The sequence below is a fragment of the Anabrus simplex genome, chromosome 2, assembly GCF_040414725.1.
Source record: "Anabrus simplex isolate iqAnaSimp1 chromosome 2, ASM4041472v1, whole genome shotgun sequence".
NCBI classification, from domain to species: Eukaryota; Metazoa; Arthropoda; class Insecta; order Orthoptera; family Tettigoniidae; genus Anabrus; species Anabrus simplex.
Genome location: NC_090266.1, coordinates 1,009,757,807 through 1,009,782,129, shown reverse-complemented (window position 1 = coordinate 1,009,782,129; position 24,323 = coordinate 1,009,757,807).

Below are 24,323 nucleotides of genomic sequence, written 5' to 3'. Positions count from 1 at the left end.
TATTAGCCCTACATTTGCTTTCATCCGAGATCATGTCTGGGTCATGAAAATGTCGAGAATAATGGAAATTTAACAAATTGCATATCTCGCTTTAGCCGAGTCACAATATTATACACATAATTACTCTGGAAAATTACAACACAACAAGATTTCCGTAATAATGTCTCTTTTAAATATCTTTCGGCAATACACTACTGCCGTCATGTAAACAAGATACTAACAGTACCAACCCAGTAGTAGGCCTTAATTAAACAATTCAGCTAGTTCTTAGTATATTACTGTGTTTTACTTCAGTCTCGTATCAAGTTTGCAATTCACATCCAAACCATCTGGTGTTACAATTTTTGTAATTCTAAACTGTTCAAATCTTTAATTTAAGAGTACTAGAATATGGATAGTACCGCAAGTAATCTCCCCGTATAAGTACCACACCGGTAATGCCACAAGCTGCTCAGCGGATCCTACGCGTGCATAGTCCGTGGCAAACAACTGTATTCCTAACTTTAATTACACTTTATATATCTGTGTATATCAGGATGGACAGGCAAGGACACTAATATTATAAATGGTGATAGTCTGACTATGCCATAGGATTGATGAAATGTATTTTATTAACTAGGACATGTCATGAAATTTGGCAAGAGTAATAACATTTGCATAAATAAAATTAGCCTTCAAATCATCTCTTGATAAAGTCCATCTTGAAAAGAGCTCCTTTTGCGCGGATATACGAATTTTCCATTTAATAAACTGGGCTTAAATGGATACTTTTACGACTAGCGACTTGTTTATACATTTTTAACTTTATATCATAATATCGCAGTGGAAACTCTAACCTTAAAACTTACCTTATCACTCCTTGAAGAATCCTAAAAGTAAATATACACAACAGCCTAAGTAAGGTGGAAAGTATCAATATACAGAGCAGCCGCTGGAGTATGGAAACAAATATAAATTACTCGTGGACTGAAACAACGTACAACAAAATCACATATCAACAAAACATCACAAGAAGTAGACGCACACATGTTGTCAATGTTTTTCACACAATGAAACATGCAGTTTCACACAAAGAAAATTCTCACTTTTCCCTGGAAGGAAATCGAGTAGACTACAATCCCTGTCAAGTTGTACCCTGCAATAACATACATGACACCTGAGATGTATGAAACATTTGGACTCCAATTCAAGCAGAATTTCAATGTTCTTACCCGAAATAAATGGCATGACACAAAATATATCACACTGTGGGCTTAAATTCAATAACAAAATCAACGTTGGCTCCTGAAATAAATGGCATGACACAAAAATAGCACACTACACTCGAATCCTCACTGAGTTCCGACGAATAAAGATCATGAATACCGCACTAATGAGTCATCTAACCTAACTTATAGGAATGTGGGTAACATAAAGAAAACCTGCTTGAAAGACGAATATTACCTTTCCCGTATAATTCTACGGTCGAATAACAGCTCGGAGATCTACGCTCCTACTGCAGCTATCTAAATCTGGGTTTCCAATCCCCCAAATGAATAAATGACACACTGGGCTCTCGGATCCAGGCTCACACGAATATACTGCAAACTAAAATTACCCAAGGCAAGTCTGTCACAAATATATACGCGTACATTACGCGGGTCTTTAATTGAAGAACACCCCTTCCCATAACCCACAGAATCTAATAATCCCACGTCCTAAATTCAAATAACTGATAAACAATTGATGACACTTCACCACGGTCGATTCTTCCACTAATATCTTCGAATACCGCATGATGATTATACTAACATTTATTCAATTTTATATAATCATGTCATTTAATCTATATTAATTTAATTAACTCCTGATGACTGAAACTTCACCGTAGTTAACTGAAGATCGCTACTGAACTGCATTACTCTACATTTCCAAGTAATAAAAATAATAATAATAATAATAATAATAATAATAATAATAATAATAATAATAATAATAATAATCATAATAATAATAATAATAATAATAATAATAATAATAATGAGTGCGAAGAAGCACTGCAGGAAAGATCGAAAGTATGGAACAGATGGAGCTCTACCCGTAAGGATTTTGAGGAATTTAAAGAGCAGAGAAAATACATAGACCGAATCATCAGGAATGCTAAACGAAAATACGAAAATGAACAACTAAACTATATTGAGGAGAATTTTCAGAAAAATAACACCAGAGAAATCTATTGAGTTTTCAAGAACAAAATTAAAGGTTTCACTCATAGAAATCTATGTTTCACGAATGATCACGGAAAACTCATCACGAGCAACAAGAAAAAGTTGTGAACATTTGGTTCAGTACTTCCAAAAACTTTTGAACTCTGATCCCCCTGAAGAAGGACTATGCTTTGAAACACCTAGATAAATTGTCCATAACTCTTGTCCCCCTGATAGAAAGGAAATAAGAACTATATTTAAGGGACTGAAAAACAACAAGTCATCTGGGGAGACTTCATCACGTCAGAATTATAAAAGTATTCATGTGAAAATATGGTGAAACAGTTGGAAAGACTATTTAGGCATATTTAGGAAACAGAACAGATTCCAAAGGAATGAATGAATGCGACCATTCGCCCTCTACATAAGAAAGGAGAAAAAATAACGTTAAGAATTACAGAGGAATCTCACTTCTCTCCATCGCACATAACATATTTTCAAAAGCACTCCAGCATAGAGTAGAGCCTCATCTGGACAAGCAGCTAGGTAATACCAAGCAGGGTTTTTAAAAGGATGCTGGTGTGTGGTACCAATTTTCATCTTGAAATCACTGATAAAGATAATGCAATGAGACGAAAGAGGTAGCTCACGACCTTTGTAGATTTCAAGAAAGCATACGATTTTGTAGACCGTACAACACTTATCAATATTCTCAAGGAATTCGGATTAGATGATAAATCCGTAGCTCTGATACAACAGACTCTCAGGAACACACACTCCCGAGTAAAATTTATTGGGAGCTCTCAGAAAAGTTTGAGATTAAAACAGGGCTCAGACAGGGGGATGGCCTCTCTCCACTACTTTTCAACTGCGTACTGGAGAAAGTCGTCCGGGAATGGAGGAAAGAATCGGCTAAGAGAAACTGTAAAAATGCAGTGAGACTTGGTTGTAAAGTTACCGGTATTACAGTTGATGGCCTGGCCTTTGCTCATGATGTTGTGCTCTTTTCAGACGATATTCAAACGGCAGCAAAGCAGATTGAAGTACTCCAAGAAGTAGCTGCTAAGACTGGTCTAAAGGTCTCGTTCCAGAAAACTAAATACATGGACACCCAAAATATTGATCCTACCCGTTAGATAGTGCCACCATACAGAGATGTCGGGAGAACTACGAAATTCAAGTACCTTGGTGATCTTTTAACCCCCCAACGGTAATCAGAATGAAGCACTGAAGGAAAGAGCTAGGAAGTTGGAATTGGCTTTAAAAGTGATTTAAGGTACTTACAAATCCAAATCCCTCCTTTCGCGTAAAAACTGAGACAATACAGCACAGTAGTTACAGCAGCATATCTCTATGCAACAGAGCCACTTTCTAAGAAGACCCCATAATTGAGAAAAAAGAATGAAAGTTCCTCAGGAAGTTCTTAGGACCTAGGAAAGTCGCTGGAGAATTTACCTTCCATCTGAGGTCCAACAAGAAAGTGTATAGTAGGATTGAGAGGATATCCACCAAAATGAGGAGGAGGAGATTGGCATTTGATGGATATTTAAAGAGAATGAACCCAGAAAGACTAGCATATAAATTAATTATTCTTCAAGAAAAATGGAAAACTCATCCTCGCTGGTTGAACGAAGTGCATAAAGATCTCTAAGAAGGAGGTATCACGCATACAGAGATTCAAAATAGAAATATCTTCAGACTGAAAATTGCGGAACTGAATGATAATCCAGAGAAACGACCTGCTAAATCTCGAAACATCTCTTTGGAAGAACGGAAAAGGAGGGGCCAAAGGTTAAAGTACGTTTGGAGAGGATGTAAAGAGAAGGGTATTACCTTTTGGAAGAAACGTGAAAGGTATCTGGTGTATTCGTAGCCGAAAGTTGGCTGTATCGAAAGAAAGAAAGACAGAAAGAAAGAAAGAAAGAAAGAAAGAAAGAAAGAAGAATAAATATCCACGTGATGACTGAAAATCCAATTAAACTCTGAATGATCATTTACTTCGAAATTGAGATCCTACTGATTCCACTCGAAAGTCTGAAAAAACTAGCAATACGATAATAAAAAATGGCATATTTACACATGAGAATTCCGGCGAAGACTCGACCATATTGTGGATCTTGAATCTCCACGAAATAAACCCGCACTCTCGTAGAACATTAACAGAAATCTCGACAGGCCTGACCTGGCATCGAACATGAGATCACACGGATCTATCGTATTCAGACTCATACGCATTCATGGTAAAATAAGACTGCATGTTTGCCCTTATACGCCCCTTATTAAATTGCTGAATTTAATCAGAGGTACACTCGAGGCATCCTCACAATTTTCTACGGCTGCTTTGTGTAAGATGGTCGGCTTCAATTGTTCCTTCTCTCTCTTTTCTTGCCGACTCCTGGAGGTATTTTTCCGACTCTCGGTGTCTCTCCTCGACGTTGTCTCAGTAGCCTCGCATCCACTGGTTCCCGTCTCGTCCTCCCTTGCCTGTCCGGTATGAAAACACTCTTCCCGCTCCTATCTCTAAACCTACTGACCAAGTTCCTTCTTATCTCTTAAAACAAGTTTCTCGTGTATACAATATGAGTCTCGTTGTTGAATTCCTATCTCACAAGTCCACGACCAATTTTGTGCTGCAGTTCTACAGTAACTGACGTGCCACGTCACTTTAACCTTTTCACTCCACTCCCAAGTTCTTTTCAGCCTTATGTCCGCCTCCATGGCTAAATGGTTAGCGTGCTGGCCTTTGGTCAGAGGGATCTCGGGTTCGATTCCCGGCAGTGTCGGGAATTTTAGCCATAATTGGTTAATTTCGCTGGCACTGGGGCTGGGTGTATGTTTCGTATTCATAATTTCATCCTCATCACGACGTGCAGGTCACCTACGGGAGTAAAATCTAAGGACCTGCACCTGGCGAGCCGAAAATGTCCTCGGACACTCCTGGCACTAAAATCCATGCGCCATTTAATTTCAGTCTTATGCATGTCCCGTACCGGATTTTTCTTGAAGTTTCGACAATGGTTGGAACAAGCTAAAAATACCTTGTTACTGAACAGTCATGAAACGACACCATTAGCAATAGTTTTCTCCTGGCTCTTTTAACGGGACTTCACAATGGCGTGATATATGTGTATAGCTTGCTTCACTGCAACTTATCTTCACTATAAAAAATCAGGTTCATCATCATTCTCTAAAATTCATAAAATATAATCTTACTTCAAGCTTCCTTTACAGTTCTGAGCACCCATCTCAGAAGACAGCAGTGAAAGAAAAATACAAAGCCAAAGTACGGTCCGTCATCTGAGCACAGCATGTAATGAACAACAAAACTACAGCATCAAACTGAACTCGGAAATGGAGAAGAGTGCATCGCTTGAAATCCGGGAGATACGTTGACATCCGAGTTAACTCGGTATGGGATTTGAAAGGTTAATATATATATTTGCTGTTTGCTTTACGTCGCACCGACACAGATAGGTCTTATGGCGACGATGGGATAGGAAACGCCTAGGACTGAGAAGGAAGCGGCCGTGACCTTAATTAAGGTACAGCCCCAGCATTTTCTTGGTGTGAAAATGGGAAACCACGGAAAACCATCTTCAGGGCTGCCGACAGTGGGGTTTCGAACCCACTTTAATATTTACGAAGTTCCACAATCGTAAAGAAATATCGAACTACTTAATATATATCCTCCTCAGTAATGTCTAAACAAAGTTGGACCTGCCTGATCATAGCCGACTCACTAACAAGGACTTCATAAGTGCTGTACCCTCTGAACAAAGTTTTCCTCCGTAATTAAACTCTCCACTTCCGTGTTAAATTTTCTCTAACTCCCATGACAATGAATATATTGAAGTTAATCTTCGTGTCTCTGATTTAGTTATATTAATTCAAAACCATAGCCTCAAATTCCACGAAGACCCAACATATATGACGTAAAGACTTTCATATACACGTAGACTGAAGACACGGAAGACGTACTGGAGAGGTAAGACGAGTTTACACCAATGACTTGAAGCTGCAAAAGACCGAAGACGCTCTCTTACCTAGGGTTAGAGTAATTATTATTTCAACTTCTCTTGTGACCTCATCTTCATGCGGGGCTTCAAGTCCAACCTGGTCCAATCACATTCAAATAGTAGAATGATGTTATCAATTCAATGGGTTGATTTAGTGCGTCCACGTCGTTCATTTCAAAATTGAGACATTGACAGTCTCCACCAATCACCTTAGTTTCCTTCCAAACTAGCCTCACGCATGGCGTCAGGTAGTGCGCCCGTTAGCGTTTCTATTATCCTTCCCTTCCTTGGCTTAAAATTAATATAACTCTGCAATCCCCTCCATTCCTTTCTCCCATAAGAGAAAGAAACATCCTTAATAATTCTTCCTGACAACTTGTGCCATGGGCGTCCGGTCAAATTGCCACATGTCACAGAATGAAAAATAAACTTAAGACGGCTATTACTTCAATGTATTTGTAATTTGTCCATCAATTTTTCCGTTTTAATCGGACTGAGTGCTGAATTAAGACTCAGTATATGGTATATATATGCAAACCCCATGGCGCAACAATTCCTGTGGGCCATGGTCTACTAAGCGACCACTGCTCACTGTGAAGTCCTGCAGATTACGAGGTGTCGTGTGGTCGGCATTCTTGTGATTATCACATACTGTCTGTTAGCCTTGTTGACAAAATCAAATCTGTTCTGGTATGGTGGCTTAAATGTGGCCATGTAAGGGTCTTTAACACAATTTTAAAAGCATTACCAGTACTAGAATGAACAGTGTTAACATTACGTCTCCGTTTAAATAATTTGTGTGATCTGGATTTAAATAACGTATCTAATAATATACTTCTGTAATATGGGCTTGTATCTTAAAACGAATTATCACGGTTTGGTCATTTCATACGTGCCTCGCCTCGGATTTTATTTGCCGTGGGTTCTTCTCTTTCCCCTGTCTCGTTCGGCTCCCTTTATAATGCTCTGCTACACTTATATCGTACTCCATCTTGAGACCAAAACTGCAAGTAAGGCCGCCTAGTGTTACTGTGTGAGGTTAGCGGCAAATCTCCATAGTAGCTAACAGAAGAGTACAATAACAACAACTTCCATTGTATTGAACGTGACAGAATGTATCAGTGGACTTATCATGATTTGCGCCGAACATTTCAGTGGGCAAAACACGGTTTGCAACGACAGCTAATTTTTCAGATTAATTTTCGCTACAAATAAATGCGGTTTGACCCAATTTGATTTAACTGCATGAAAGAGGATATGATAAACTATATGAAACCGTATCAACCGTTTACAGAGGTAGACTCAATACGGTTTGCAACGGTAGTCCTCAAATTGTTCTTACGTCGTTCAGAATTGGGAGCAGAATCTTTTATAGCAGAAAGAAATCTATCTCTATTTGAATAATTTATATCTTGCTTCACAATATGAAATGAATATGTACAAAATTACTTATGGTATTAAAAAGAGGTATAGAAAGAAAAAAATAGAGTCAACGACTCTACGCACCAAAACGAGACCTGAAAGTCAAGAGCAAATTAGATAACACAGAGGTGGTTATTTTCTGAAAAATAAGTTTCAGGTTAGCCGGAAGCGGACATATATGACGGAGGGTTTATAGGTACGGAATGTATTCCATTCTATTAAATGCTTTTGTACATGCGAATTGCATAACATTGTATAATATGTTCTGGTAAATACAAGATGTGTGCAATAACCAATGCTTACACAGTGGCAAATATGAAATGAAACATGACATAGGTATTAACAGTTAACATCCGAGTATGGTGTTGAATTCTTACATTCACGTGGAAGACCATTATGCTATCCATACTGAGGTATGAATTCTGTACCACATACGAAATTTCTCGTAAAATAGCCTGTAAATCGTATAGATCTCAAGGGAAATCTGTATCACTTAACCTATTTCGTATTGAGATATTTGACTAACGATGTATACATACAAGATGTTACTAAAATACATTTTCGAAACTCATGAATCCGCACATATCAACTGAAAGCAATATTATAACTTTACGTGGCAGTTTATATCGTGATCATAGTCATGAAACCTCCAGATTTACGTGGAGTATGAACCACAGAAATGTATAACTTGATTTCAAATTCCGTCATGCATTGACTGCAATTCGAACTGCAACCACCTTAGTGAAAAACTTGTGATAATGCCACTCAGTTATCACACTCTCCTGCAGTAGTGTGAGAAAATATGTAATTTGTTGATGAATAAGTAAGGTATTTCGTCGAACAACACATAACTCATAACGGATAAGGGGTTTTCCAGTAACATATGACACAAATGCTTGGTATACATTAGCTACAGGGGTTAAAATAGTAAGTCTGAAACGACGAATAAATATGAAATGGATGTATGTTCCATATCCAATCAATGAATATAATTTAGTTATTAATCATACATGGATGAATTGGTGATGGGAACTATCTTGCTCGTGAGGAACATACCAGTGCCCTAGACTGCAAACACACTGGTAACTGCAACCATGTTGACGTGTACTGCATTTCGGGTTTTTTCTTTTTTTGTCACTATTACGCGAACTCAATAGTGATGCGAACTAATTGAGAAAAATATGTATTTGCATCACAGAAAGCCTCAGTGAATCGTAGCGATGTGAACCATTATTACAAACCATAAAACAAATCCTGCTAAAATATGGATGTGCTAGGTGCATTCATGAAGATCACTTGCCAGTCATCCATTCTTATAGATTCTACACTGTCTGAGGTAAGAAGGAGATTTGCCAATTCAAGACTTCGAAAGAGATAGAGAATGCCGAATCATAACAAGTGTTGTTTAGTACCATATTTTTCCCAGTTTTTGATGCCAATCTGGATAATATGAATAGTATAATGCGCCTTAGCAGCAGATAGGTCCATATGAATGTCTGAAAATGCGGAACGAAGAGGCATTATCTAAAATTATTTGTTACAATAACGTTTATAGTCCCCCTATTTCCGGAAATTCAATCAAATCTATCTGTTAACAATGTCACAAATTCTCTATTAGGCTGTCATTAGGCAGCAAGCATCAACAGTGCTTTCTCTCAATTGGCTAACATACCTTGAAAATGAGTTACTTAGCACTTCTCGAACATTAAACTTGCTCAGCTTGTATTATTTTAATTGACATTTGTCCCTAAGTGTGCCTTCAAAATCATTTGAGAAGTATACTGCATAATTTTAACAATAACATGTTGGCTACTAGACACATATACAGCCATCGTTGCGTTGAAGGAACGTAGAAGTAATATTCTACTCCACACCATTCCTTCTCTTAAAAGTTTCAAATGAATTTATTCTGAAATATTTTACTTTCATCCCCCATGATTATATACAAATGTATATTCTCCCAAAACGTGACATCGTACACCAATACGAAGTGAAGGCTCTTTAAAGGAAAATATTGTTTAGGTAAAGAAATTCTGGATGGAGGCACATACACAGCCATCATCACATTGATGGTATCTTAACGTAATATACTACTTCACTATTAATGTCCTAGAATTGTCAATTGAATTTCCTTCAAAATTTTTGCTTGTTCTGTACTTACAATTTAGTTACCATCGTTTATAATGACGTCTAATTTATAATAACAATTACGATTGATTGTATTTCTTGATTATTATAATTAAGAATACTGAAATTGGGTATTAGAAAAGACAATGAAGGTACTATTCATTAGCCAATACGCTCCAGCAACAAATCCATCGAAATGTATTTAAATTAGAGGGCAGGCCAATTTTCTTCTTAATCTCATCCTCAACTTATTACACTCACACATACCAGTATGCACTTCACAGTTGCTCAGGCTATGTGGTACTACCCACAAGCTATGTACCCTGGATGGATGTTTACTTAGGGAGGGTGGAAATACAATCTTACTTATCCCGTCCTAAGACACTCGCAGACAGGTGATCATATAGCCTCGATTAGTTGTGATATATACTCTACTTACTTAACTAAGGTTACTTTGTTTGAACTTCACTTTCCAAATCCAAAGGAATTAAAAACCTAGAGTTTCTCCCAAGTTCTCGTTTATCACTAGAACTTCAGAGTGACCCAAGGGGATATTTAGTGCAGGTGTAACGGAATGGCTACAGGCTGTACCACATTCCTTGTCGTTATAAGTAAAATACGGAAGAATTATTATAATATTGATTCCATGAATCTTGTAATATTATTGGAGCACTCCATGTATAACACAAACATTATGAAAGAGCAAAGACATTTCTAGAAAACCAGCGTATTGATATTTTTTTGGGAGCCATAATTATACATTGAATTAAGAAACGATACACCATTTAAAGAGAGAGATGGTCACATGGTTTGAGACATATGGCTATTAGCTTACGTTCGGGAGATAGTGGGTTCGAACAGACTAATATTTATATAGGCTATATCACTTATTTTGTTGGTTTTATTGGAATCTGTTCGAGAGGAAAGGGTGATAGACATAAAGCTGAAAATTACAGGCCAGTAAGTTTGACATGCGTTGTATGAAAGCTTTGGGAAGGCATTTTTTTCTGATTATATTAGACATGTTTGTGAAATTAATAACTGGTTCGATAGAAGGCAGTTCGGTTTTAGGAAAGGTTATTCCACTGAAGCTCAACTTGTAGGATTCCAGCAAGATATAGCAGATATCATGGATTCTGGAGGTCAAATGGACTGTATCGCGATTGACCTGTCTAAAGCATTTGATAGGGTGGATCATGGGAGACTACTGGCAAAAATGAGTGCAATTGGACTAGACAAAAGAGTGACTGAAAGGGTTGCTATATTTCTAGAAAATAGAACTCAGAGAATTAGAGTAGGTGAAGCTTTATCTGACCCTGTAATAATTAAGAAGGGAATTCCTCAAGGCAGTATTATCGGACCATTATGTTTTCTTATATATATAAATGATATGAGTAAAGGAGTGGAATCGGAGGTAAAGCTTTTTGCGGATGATGTTATTCTGTATAGAGTAATAAATAATTTACAAGATTCTGAGCAACTACAACGTGACCTCGATAATGTTGTGAGATGGACAGCAGGCAATCGTATGTTGATAAACGGGGTTAAAAGTCAGGTTGTGAGTTTCACAAATAGAAAAAGTCATCTCAGTTTTGATGGGGTGCAAGTTCCTGTTGGGGATCATTGTAAGTATCTAGGTGTTAATATAAGGAAAGACCTTCATTGGGGTAATCACATGAATGGGATTGTAAAAAAAGGGTACAGATCTCTGCACATGGTTATGAGGGTGTTTGGGGGTTGTAGTAAGGATGTAAAGAAGTGGGCATATACAGTAAGTCTCTCGTAAGACCCCAACTTGAGTATGGTTCCAGTGTATGGGACCCTCAACAGGATTACCTGATTCAAGAACTGGAAAAAATCCAAAGAAAATCAGCTCGATTTGTTCTGGGCGATTTCCGACAAAAGAGCAGCGTTACAAAAATGTTGCAAATTTGGGTTGGGAAGAATTCAGAGAAAGAAGGAGAGCTGCTCGACTAAGTGGTATGTTCCGAACTGTCAGCGGAGAGATGGCGTGGAATGACATTAGTAGACGAATAAGTTTGAGTGGCGTTTATAAAAGTAGGAAAGAACACAATATGAAGATAAAGTTGGAATTCAAGAGGACAAACTGGGGCAAATATTCATTTATAGGAAGGGGAGTTAGGGATTGGAATAACTTACCACGGGAGACGTTTAATAAATTTCCAATTTCTTTCAAATCATTTAGGAAAAGGCTAGGAAAACAACAGATAGGGAATCTGCCACCTGGGCGACTGCCCTAAATGCAGATCAGTATTGATTGATTGATTGATTGATTGGTTGATTGATTGATTTATTGATTGATTGATTGATTGATTGATTGATTGATTGATTGATTGATTGATTGATTGATTGATTGATTGATTGATTGATTGATTGATTGATTGATTGATTGATTGATTGTGATAAACACACATAAAGTGATGGTCTACGATTAGATTCATTCATTCAGACACCGATGCTACAATATGCCGATTCTTAAAATATTCACGGTGAGCAATGTGGTTGCGTCAATAAGAGTGCTGTAACAAGGAATCATCTCTCTGTGACTCTTACAAGGATCGTTAGGAAATGCCTGCAGCAAAATACACAAAATATTCACTATAGTTTGACAACAAATTTTTTGGCTTTACAGTCTTGGAATGTGCAGCAACCAGCCCCGAACATCTCACCACCAGACATGGTATACCTGTATGTAAAATGCTTTCTGATAACGGTTATTATTGTGTACAAAGAATTTACCAATTTATATTAAACATGCAAATCAGCTTAAAGTGTGCATCAAATTCATGTACCGTAATACTGGTTAGGCCACCTAACTCAGTCTCAACACTACAGACTACCTCGCTTCTGCTCGAATCATCTTTGTACCGGTAACAAAGACTAATATGTAGGAATATTTGCGATCACGTATAAGTAATGAGAAATCGTTATTCTATCATCATCTGTTACGAATACGGCAGTAAATTTATAAATACTACATGAAAAATTTGTAGTCTGTTTATGTGTGTGTGGAGGTGGGGGGGGGGACCTTTAATAAGCAGCAACCACAGTAATTGATGAAACCAAAACTCAACGACATCCAGAGAGCACGATAAAATGTACCCGTCCTTCAGAATGTCGGTACGGAATATTTCTGCCGTTTTAGAGATTCCCAGTCCGCCTACGTACAGTAAGGATTGGGTTAGCACCATTAGCTTCCATCCTTGGAGGCCCGGGCTGCTTTCCGGGAACTGTCAGAAATTTGAGAATCGCAGGAAGGTTGCTATGTGGTTGAAAATGTACATGTACCTCACATCTCTTTAGGAAGCAAAGCAAAAAAAGCAAAGTCACCTCCGTACAGGCCATGAAGGCCCTTGGAGGAGTGGACGGTAAAGGCTTCCACCATTGTTCACCTCGGCACGTGATAAGGTAGAGTGGTTAGCTCTACGCTCGGCCGCCTTTTCCCCCAGGAATTAACCTGGTACTCATTTTTGGTGTAGGCTGAGTGAACCTCAGGGCCATATGCACCTCCGGAAGTGGAAATCTCGTTTCTTAAATTTTTACGGCTTCCTGACGGGGATTCGAACCCAGGTCCTTTCGGGCGAACCGAGTACGCCTTTACCGCCTCGGCCAGGCAGCCCCTCATCTCTTTAAGGTCTGCCTGAAAGGACTTGCACCACCTCGAGGAACAATAGGACAAGAATTTAGTTTATTGATTCCCTGTTTAACAGTAAATTTCGTCGCTGTGAAATAGAAAAGTCTCAGGAAACGATGGCAGAATCACGTATTAACGGGTGATCTATAAGGGCTGAAGACTGCCCGCCTCTGTAATTAGCAGTGGGCTAAACTTGTATGATATCCGCGAAAACGTTAAGCTTTTCGTTCCAACTTGATTTCGGAAGAAATGTCAGTACTAAGATTGTCCATCGAAAGCTGTAAAACTAGAATTCCCTGGCCAGAATGTTTGTTATGAACCTAACATCTTTACTAAGCATGAAAGGATTCAATATTAGTGGAACAAATCACGGTACCATTCGACACATGAGTAGTGAAGAATAACGTACAGTATGAGCTTGAGGAATGCCAGGTAAATGTAATCATTATCAATATGCTGTAGCAGTTGTGAAGTATAGTAAAGACGCTGTCATTTTCTAGAAGTATGCTTGCAGATATGAGCTAGAGTCTGCATTTACTATCATTGAGACACTCAATAGTGACAAATGCACAAACATTCCAAACAATTCCACACTCATACATTCATCATTTTGATCGCAGTTCCGTTTTCCGACCGAATGAAAATATATTCATGACTACAATGTAGCATTGGTGCGGGAATAGTTTTGTAAGTTGGATGTTAAAGAACTTGAATGTCCTACTCAGAAACTTGACCTGAACTCCCACAAAACGTATCTATGATGCAATGGAATATCGATTTCTTACCAAGTAACAACTTCGTACTTCTGAACCTTGAACTAGTGTAGGCTTTTATGAAAGTTTAGAAAGTTCTTCACGATATACACCTAAATGGCCTGGACAGCTTTTCCAGAAGAGTAAAATATGACATAACACTGACACGGTGGAACAACATCAAAGTAATACATTTTTAGGGAAATGAGACATCATTAAGACTGTGTACAATAGTTTAGTCCATACAGAAAACAAGAGAGATGGAGAAGTGTTGCAATAGATAATAAATCGAATTTTAAATGAATTTTGCTGCTTTAACTTCACTGGTGAAACATGGAAATTGCATTTTAAGCAATACTCGATGCAGGACAAGGATAACACTCAATAATTTATTGGACATTTCCAGGAATTTTAAATATTCAATCGTTTTTAAATGGCCTGAACAAGTTATCCGAGTGGTTTTGACAATGTTAAAATCACCAAAAATGTTTGCATCTTAAGAATTCTAGTGGAGGAAGTCATATGGCACAATGTCTAGTCAATATGTACTGGAATCAAGCGATACTTGAATCATAACGCCCTTATACCCTAACGTTAGATGCTCAACTAGAGACACAGTAGAAATGACGAGTGTATGGTAGTGAAATGCGTCACAAAGTACAATGTTATGCTAGACATCCCTCATTATGTGCCATTAAAAGCTTCGGCTATATTGTACGGGTAGCGTGCCTGCCTCTTACCCGAAGGCCGCGGGTTCGATTCCCGGCCAGGTCAGGGAATTTTACCTGGATCTGAGGACTGGTTCGAGGTCCACTCAGCCTACGTGATTAGAATTGAGGAGCTATCTGACGGTGAGATGGCGTCCCCGGTCTAGACATCCAAGAATAACAGCCGAGAAGATTCATCATGCTGACCACACGACACCTGGTAATCTGCAGGCCTTCGGGGTGAGCAGCGGTCGCTTGGTAGGCCAAGACCCTTCAAGAGCTGTAGTGCCATGTTTTTTTATATTCGTCTGTGGTTTATGTTCAGGCGCAGCTGAAATTAAACGGCTTTAAAATATCAGAGTCCAGCAAACGTCAACCTATTTGTGTTCAAAATGATTAGCGGTTGTGTGATCTTTAGTCCTTATTTGCACAATATATCTCGCCTCTCGTACGGTGGTACGTCGGGGTTGTTGGGATCCCTCATGTAAGTGAGTTTCTCCTCCCTAGACCTTCTACCACCACCTACCCTGCTACCATAACACATCAACACGATACACGACATAAACGCGCAGATAATTACCTAACTTACATCTCTTCATAAATTGCCGTGGATGGACTGGAACGAACTAAAACATTTCGGAGCTGGACCCGTGCGTTGACAAAAGGGAAGCGAAAGGACAGAAAGGCAAGAACCCGTAAGCCCCATGAATAAAAGTATGGATCAAAAGAAAATGGGGTTTATTATAAACACACCCAATATTAAAATAAAAACAAAAATGGAAAGCTGCATTAAAAGTTACTTACATAACTGCAGAAAAATAGAACATCAAGTAACATCTCGTTCAGTGACATAGTAAGTTTAATGTTACATGGCGACAGTACACACGATCGCACAATTCGCTTCCGTATGACAACATAAAATTACAATTTCTTTTCAGAAAAATAATGTGACGTGGAACAGGTTATCGAAGGAATCAGAAAATGGAACCACGAAAGGGATAATGCAGTCGTACTAATGCGGACCGCGCACATATCAACAGTTAGCATCCGTGCTCCAAACGAGCGTCCACTCGATGCTAACGCGTCACAACAACAATGCCAGCGCAGCCTCCCAAAGCAGTAGAAGCAAAAAACAAGATGTTGCCACAGTTAAAAATAACAAAAACTAATCGCCGACAATGGAGCAGATAACGGCCTAGAAATATAAAATAGCACACCGCATGTGGCCCGAACCGGCCAAATAATAAGAAAAATAAAAGAAAAAGAAATAAAGATTAAAAGTTAAAATTACGAGATACGGAGAGTACTATAAACGGTACACAGGCAGACTGCACAGCTACGGACACACACGTACGAACAAGGACCGAGACCCAATATAAAAATCGACCCAGACCAGACCGGTATGTCAAGACGCGACGTATACTTTCGCACAGGATAGCGACGGATATCATGGACTCACGAGCATGGTTCGAACACCACAGATACAATGCTGGACCGCCACAAAAGTAGGCAAGGCTGGTCCTAATATAATCGTAGCAATCACAACATTCGTCGACCGGCTACCCGGGATATCCAAATTGCGTCTCGTGGACAAAGATGGATTAAACCCCACAGCGTTAAATCATACAATATACCAATGCTCAGCCATGATTCCAAACGATGAGGAAACAGAAGTGCATGGTCTCAAAACCCACAAACAAACAGGCCCAAACATACAGATAGGTAAATACCACTCTCCGTTCTCGCGCGTGTGCACACAAACAAGGAAGGATAAATTTAAAACACACACAAAATTAATTAACTAGGAGCCTGCAAAGACAGGTGATAAAAGACTACCGAAATACAATCGCATAGAACCGTTCTTGTAACTATGGCATGTAAAATGAAATAAAATGAACGAATACCTGGGAGCAGCAATCAGGAATCTCGAAATATTTATGTCGAAAAAAGGAATTATTTCCCAGCAGAAAGCCGAGCCTTGAAACAAGTAAATCAACGATAATAACAATTCGTAGATCAAGAAGCACATTTTAAATCCCAGTTTGTTCATCATTTTCGATCCCCCATTGTTGGTGTCACGAGCAGACAAACATAACACTCGTAGAGCGAGAGACAGTGTATAAACACAGATGGCTAGAGCACCATCTTCAAGGAGAAACTATAATTTTCAGGTCACATTCGGGTAATGTTATCGCTAATGGCGACAACGACAGTCAAGGAGAAGTAGGCATAAAGGAAGTGCACCACCAAGGCAGGCTTGGTTCGGCACAACCTGCAGGAACGATATTCGCATCATGGTGTCCGCATTTCGACTAACATTTTTCGAAAGGACAATCCATATTTTGGATATGCTCAATTTCTCCCGTTATCAAGCAAGAATGCTGGTACTATACTATGTATTCTTTTAAGAGACATTCATGAGCCACCTGTACACATGAAGGGCGAAAGAACACACTTGACATGGTGTAAAGCTGGTCAGTTCTCCTCCATATTCGATCTCTGTGTTACTAAATGTGTCATTCTCCTGCCATGATCCATAAGTTTTTCATATATCCTGTCTATCGAATGGGTCCTTCACGATTTTGCAGTCTTTCGTGACCAACAGTGTAAAATAAACTTTGCATTACCTATGCTGGAAGAGTTCAGAATTGATAACTGTAAACAGTGTCTAATAACAAATAAGGAATATACTTAAATTGACTGACTTAATTTCACATATTCCTTAAAGCATATCGTATAGAAGAGGAAGTATAAGCCCTGAATGTGTTACCGTTGACCGCCGCACACATGGCATTGGTGACACCAGTACCATACCGTACAAGTAACGGAGGGGTTTACCGTACTACCATTGCTTATATAAGCGTAGTAAAATTGATACAGGCAACTCACATTCAAATATTATTCAGCAGCTAGTTACTTTAGAGTATTTTCGAGATGATTTAGCTCTCTTGGAAGTAGGCAGCTCTCTCCTTACTTCTTTTTTGCGAAAGAAGAATTGACTTTTCAAATATTTAAATGAAACACATGATCTTCACGGCATCAAAATTCAGATAATCTCACTTCAATAACATGTAAACTGTGAAAGAAACTCAAAAATATATCCCCCGCATTCTATTAGCACACGATAGCATTTCTGCAACAACTTTTAACACTGGGAACAGAACGTTATAAACACTTTCCGATGCATACGTAAGATATGTGTCGCTCTGTGTATACCCGTCGTCTTTACTAGTGTTAGCGAAGCCGGTACCGTTACATTATCAATCGGTTTGCGTGGTTGAAACGTGGGCATAATTTACACTGCATCACTTTCGAAATATTCCGCACTATGTGTCCGGCTAAAAGATGCACTAAGCATTCATTGTCAAAAATCTGGTCACGTAAGTCAGGTAAACTGATTTCCCAGTCTCGTATTTTAATTTAATGTACATTATTCACATTTTTCCCTGAGTTTGCCTCCAGCTTGTGTTTTCAATCCACAAATGTTGTACTCTTTTCTTTTAAAATTTGTTTCATATCACTCCAACACATATATCTTATGGCGACGATGTATTAGGAAAGGGTTGCGAATGGAAACGACAGTGATCTTAACTAAAGTAAAACCCCAGCATTTATCTGGTGTAAAAATGGGAATCCACGGAAAAAACATCTTCAGGGCTGCCACCAGTAGGGTTCAAACCCACAATCTGCCGAATGCAAGGTGACAACCATGTGGCCAAACTCGCGTTGCCTTTCGCTCAGTTGTAATCAATTGCTCTTGAAAGATTACGCATACAAATAAGAAGAGGCTTCAAAAGGGATTCAGCTCGGTACTCACAGATACCGTCATAGGATAAAGCTTGTTTTGTTGGAAAGTAAAATAGACTGCAAGATATGTAAGTGCAGAATGTCAATAGTGGATGCACAATCGTCACAACTCAGTGATCGCAGGATAACAAAATCGCGTTCTAGGGGGACCTTGATTAAATTTTCCTTTCAAAACGTACGGCAGTTCCTTCCCCAAAATTATTTAGGTACTTCTTATGTGCTTCCAAGACTTCAGTGTTCTTCGCGAAATGAATGTTTTTTGAATATCCCTGATCTTTGATTTTATATCTGAAATTGTTTTATACCAAATGTATTTTAGCTTTAATGGCATTTAGTTTTCTCCGTGTTCGAGTGAAAATACGTTTCTGATTCTCCAGTTTCCTCCTTAACGAATGGGATTTGCGGTATCAAGTCTACCTTCAACTGCAACGCGTACTGGCTGATTACTGGCATTTATGTGCTGACGGCTTTTAATAGAGATATCTGTTTTCCCGGATTGCCTCTTTACGGGAGAGTTACGTTCCTTGACTATCGAAGAGAGGTATTTGGTCAGATTATAAAAAGTATGGGGAATGCTCTTGGTTTCAATTTACGTAAAATTATGAAAAACAAATTTCCTATTGCTAGAGCAGGTAGCGATAAGTACTTTCCAATCTACACTTTTCTGCGGCTCTCGGTGAGAGGGAAAGCATGATTTCTGTCCTCTTGGTATCACTACTCTTTAACAATTCTCTATGAATGAGTTTACTTTTATTAAGTAGTTACCACATAAATGAATTCACACACGAAACAATAATTATAATCAAGTTTCCTGTATTTACTTAGGACAGCCTTCTCCCATTTAAAAAATTCTGCCTTAAGGGAGTCTAAGTGAATGCCTACCTTAAGACTATTTGTGATATCCAGGTCTACAACCGAATACGAATCACGTGACCATGTAGCGGCAGTACTTCCCGTGCTGATACACGCTGTCTTCAAGCACAATATCGATGTAAACTAATGTTTTTAAGAAATAAAACAACTCGCGCTGTTCGCACGTGAATGCAGCAAAACCATAAACTGCTTAAAACTCTTAATGGTGACAATGGATTGCAATATAAATTTCGGTAACTTGACAAAAATATAACGCGCAATGAGGATAAGTCTCACCTGCGACCGACTTGGTGATTTTTCTGTCGGTGGTGGAAGGACCACCACTCTCTTCAGTCCACTTATGGGTGAAATGAAAATAGAGTACACTTCACCTTCTATGCTCTATGATTAAAGTATGTCAATATGAATAACGTAAAGTGATCTCTTATGTAACACATAGTAAACCCATTACCTAACGTCACTTGTGACAGCACACCGAATCGTAAACTTCTGAGAAAATAAAAATTTCTTACTACAAGATCAGGCTGTAATAAATAGTTTTCCAATCTGTACCTTTCTACCGCTCTGAGTGAGAGAGAAAGGATTATTTCTGTCCTCATGAATGGATGAGATCACTCCAAGACGTCATTTTTAATGTATGATGCAACGAGTGAGAGCTACAGTTTTTTGGTGTATTCGGCTTGTCGGGAACTAATTTTTAAGGAGAACAAAATAATTCCGTCATATTTAGAGCCCAAATTATGAATTCGGTACATTCAGATGATATTCACATTCTCCAGCATGAAATCCTATCTACGTGACAAGTCTCAGAGAAGTTCACGCGGAAGCGTACGCTTGTCGAGATTATCAACCCCAGTTTCTTTTATTGACGCTTCTTAAGAGTAGAAAGTGCATGTGACGCTTTCGGAAATACACATATAATGGTGTAGCCTACCACCAAGTAATTGGACAGTATCTGATCAATGGACTTATTTTTGGATCCTTGAGACCATCGGACCCAGTTTTGAAACGCCAAGGTTTGAAAAGACACTCTCACTTGAACAAAGCTGAGATCATGCGCTTATTTAAATATTTCAATTAATTTAGTCACGACATAAATTTAATTCTACTGTATTTCTCTTCCCAGATTCTTTAAACTGAGCCCTGAGCACCATGTTTGGTTGATGAGTATGTTCGAATCCATTATATTTTGGTGATAGTCCATGTTGAACCGGATGTTAGCTAGTTTTCATTAAGTGTCAACTCACTGCTTGTATGGTATCCTGCGTTGATAACAAATTGGTTAATAATTCTCTCATAAAAGGAAGTTAGATCTCATCCACTCAGGTCGACTATGATGTGGCGTGGGAGATAAACTTTGAAGATTAAAGCTAAACTAACCTACGGTCAAACTTGAAACATGAATAAAATCTTGGAGGTTTTCTCGTTTGGGTTAATAATACTTCGAAGGAAATGTAAAACTTAGGATTGATATAACGGTATATTCGTATTATTCATTTTACATTTTAGAATTATAACATTAATTTAGTAATTTTCATTTAATGTGATTTAAATATCATTAATTTTATATAGCCTTTAAATTTTTAATTTTTCACAATTTTAATAAACATGAGTTAGTAAAATTCAATTCTTGTTATTTAAAATAATGCATCCTCTTTCGTAGCCCGTTGATAGTCGACAAAGTGATCAGGAGAACAGAAGAAATCTCTGATAGAGTCCATACGAGAGTCAATGAGTATTTGCCTTCGCTGAAGCTGCGCTAAGAGAATATTATCTCCAATACATAGATGTATCACCACCCTGTATGAAGAATAATGTATCAAACATCCCATATTCAGTTTGACTAACTAAATTACCACGAAAATAATGGTGTTATCGCAATGGTATGCATAAATGTCGGTGTATACTACATTTATACAACAAATCTTCAGAGCCCCATCTTAATTTTATAGGTCAGAATGTTTTAAGCTCACAGAGAATCTTACTGTTAATTCCTGTTAGCCACTGTCAAGGAAGTTTTCTGGTATTGTATGACTTAGAATCCCGATCATATACCAGTACTTTGTTAAGGTGAGCGTTAACACGTTTGAACAGATATGTACTTTCAAGTGCTTGCAGCAATCACCAAGCATAAACTGACCAAGTTCAACGCAAAGTAGGTAAAGGGACTCAAGAAATACTTGCCGGTGCGGTGGGGGGAAAGGACTCAGCAGAGCAATGCGCAGGGAAGGGCGTAATGTGAGGTAACACCAATATTTAAATGTCGTGTCTAGAATAACCAGATAGCAGTGATCACGTCCCAAATCAAGTGGTGATTTCAACTATGGGGCCTTTCCCCAGAGGAACTATCGCGGAAGGGACACTTGGAAAAAGGGGGGGAAGGGGAAAGAGAACACTCAAGAAAACTCCCACAAGCACAGGTTTCAAAAAAAATGAACACATATATTAAAACAACTCCAAGAAATAACAACTGTTTACACTATAAGAATGAGAACTTCGACCATTTGATACACCATTAAAGTGGGAAATTGTACAAATTATCAACAGAATAAACCAGAATAAAATTTTATACCAATGTTCACGCGAATGCCACAAAAGTAGCAAGGAATTATGGAAACAGGAACAAGAAAATTGACATTAGTTAAAAGGAATTTTTCCAGTGCTCACAAAGGCACGTGATAAAAGAACAGGCTATCCCCCTAAAACTAAGACACACCTTTTTTCTTATTAAAACAAGTAGACACCAGAGTAATCGAAAGGCACACGCCAGATGAAGTAAAAAAAAAAAATTGGCAGAGCACCAAGCTACAAATTTATTAATATGTTACTAGAGGTACGAAAGGTAGACGAAAAGAAGGAAAAATCGGGAAAGAGATTCAAGCAGGGAAAGGGGATTGACCAGGGTACGATGTCTGCTCCAAACGACAGAAAAGGTTCCAGTACAACTGTTCAAAACTTGAAGCCCAGCACGCTTCCTCCTTCATATTTCCATCATAAAGTCAAAGTCAATAATTTGGCACCGCGAAACTTCGCTGTGTCCTGAAGGGACGATAGTTCAATATCGAAGCATTATTCAAGCCCATATGATGAATGAGAGGGCGAAATAAAAATGAATGGTAAATAATTACAGTAAAAGTCTGCTCACCCAACACGTAACGGAGAACCAGGTAAAGTCCAAATGCACTCGGACCAGCCGGTGCAGGGCTTGAGCTCCCACTGCCGATTACAACACCAAGTCACACCTGATCGCCGGACAGGAGAAAGCGGCGAGTAAATATACACAGAGCGAAGCGAGCTCGAGAACACACTAGAACAGGTGACGTCACGGAGATTGCGCGTGGCGGTGTAGCAGATGTAGCAGTGGTGAGGCAGCATAGCAAGCAGAAGGTTCATAGAGCAGCGCAATATAGTGTGCATTAAATCAAGACGGAGAAGCAGCCATAAGGTAGGCGAAGTTGAGCTCGTAACAACTTTTTTGTAGTCATGATGGTAATTACTGCATTAATGGGAAAACAACTATTAGAAGTTTACAGTTTTCTACGGCTAGCATTGAAAGAAAGTGTACTGCAAATTAAGGGGTGTGATTTTTCAATATTCCTCAAGTAGATCGCGAGAAAATGGAATGTATTCAAACAAGCTTCATTCGCCGGTCGTGGCACCCCTTTTCGAATGAATCGTTAAACGGTTGGTCAATGCATACGTCAGGTATGAATCCAGACGTACAATTTCCTTCACTCCGTTATGACAATTAAGTTTTCGCTCTAATATGCACGAAAATTGATAACATTGTATGATAAACCTGACATTATCTCAGAGAATGTTTAAATTTCCAGCAGAATGGTATTTATTTGGTAATAACCTAGGCACTGAAGCTACAATAACTATCCCTTAGAACCTCAGAAAGAATTACAGACAAGTATCCGTGTTTCGTTACCTGTTATCATTGATTATGAAGATTTTTAATATGAATAATATGTAATTGGGTGTAAAATATGAGGCGAGATTAATGTATTCCTGAACCATTCTGCTATTGTATCAATCTAAATACTGTAGGTAGATGAATAAATTCCAAAACGAACATTTCATTTTTCTACACTAGCAATAGTTTTAGGAGTAAGTTTCCGACCATATAGCACCATGCGGAATCCAACTATGTAATTTATAACTAAATAACTTCTATTATACGAGAGTATGGAATTATTGTACGACAGAAATAACGTTTCAGGACTTTGGCATGACAACATCTCTTTGTGGAGCAAAGGTTATCACCAACTCAAGTGGAGCCTGTTACTGGAATTCTGAACATTACATGAGCTCCCCTGATTCATGAAGCTGAGATGAACACATTATTTTGCTGCCGTGATTTAAAGGATATTTAGCATAAATGTCTTCACTCTATTTATAGCCTCATTTCTATTCTACCACAAGGAGATGCAAGTGGAAGTCTGGACGTCCGGCCCTGTACCGTGGTCGTTAATTAACTGCTGCCATAATCCTCGGAGCTGGCGGTGGCATAACAGCTAGGGGCAATTACACATGCACGTGAAGCTGTTATCAAACCGTAAGTTCACAAATGATTCATAATCACGGCTCTGTCCACGAGCGCCTTTTTTCTACCAAAAATTTCGAGATGGCCTCAACACAAGGGTTGTCAAGCAAAGACTGTGTGATATTCTTAGGTAACATTTAAAGCATAGTTTTAAGTGGCTCTCAAAGCGTCATTAATGTCAGTCCATTTGCTGAGCCCGTGCATTAATTATTAGGTAGCGCCTCAGTTT